The sequence below is a fragment of the Selaginella moellendorffii genome, unplaced genomic scaffold, assembly GCF_000143415.4.
Source record: "Selaginella moellendorffii unplaced genomic scaffold, v1.0 SELMOscaffold_453, whole genome shotgun sequence".
Classification (NCBI taxonomy): domain Eukaryota; kingdom Viridiplantae; phylum Streptophyta; class Lycopodiopsida; order Selaginellales; family Selaginellaceae; genus Selaginella; species Selaginella moellendorffii.
The window spans coordinates 5,001-6,053 of NW_003314708.1; positions in this window are offsets into that span (position 1 = coordinate 5,001).

Sequence of the window (1,053 nt, forward strand, 5' to 3'; positions counted from 1 at the left end):
CCCCCATGCGACTGAGCTCACCCACGTTCAAACACGAGGGAATTTTGCCCGCCCGGATCCGGACTCAACGGTTACAGCACAGCAAGGGGTGTGTGCTTGGGAGGGGGTGCGAACACCCCACTGCCCCAAAACACACACAAAAGCGAGAGGCTAGCCCGAGCTGTGGCGCACCACACATGTTGGTCGTCCGAGTCTCCCGGTTCTGCCGGAGCATTGGCCAGGACCCGTCACAAGCACATGTGTTGCACCACAGCAATAGGTGTGCAGCCCTCTACCAAAGGCACACACCACCCCACATCAGGAGGATTAACTGCCAGCCAGCCCACCACCACCGCACGCAAAGATCCGAGTCTCCCGGCTTTCACCAGGACCCGTCCCAATGCGCATTGTGGTGGCGAGCAGGGAGTGTGATGTTGCAGGTAGCAAAAGCAGAGCCACGAGCCAAAGCCAGAAGCCAAAGCCCACTTTGAGCTCGCCCCGCACGCAGTATACCACGTGAAGAGCACTCGCTCGCCCGGATTCGGACCCGGACTCGGACTCCGAGTTCAACTCGGACTCCACCTCGGCTACCCGACCTCCAACACCCACACTATCCCTACTATACTTTTGGAACCCCCCACAGCCCCCCCCCCCTGGGAGACACACGCTTTGGGCTTTCACCCCACAGCATGTATTAGTGTTCGGGCTTAGAATCTGGAAGTGCTGCGACTTCTGCAACATCAACAATGAAAAAGTGGTCATTTTTTCTTACTTTTTTTTTCCGAGTGTCACGAGACGACTCCTAGGAGCGGATGACACGTGGCACACTGTTCATGCCATGTAACATGTGCCGTTTTTAGTGGTTTTTCAACGTAAGAGTCACGTGACATATTTCGAGCTTGGTGTCATGGTAGTAAATGTAGTGTTGCCAACTCATATTTCGGCTAAAGTTGGATGTTTTTGAGTTGTTTTTTTTCGTATACTTATATGGACCGCTCAGTTCTCCCCTTCTGATGCTTTTTTTCTTTTTTTTTTTTTTTTTTTTTTTTTTTTTTTTTTTTTTTTTTTTCTTTT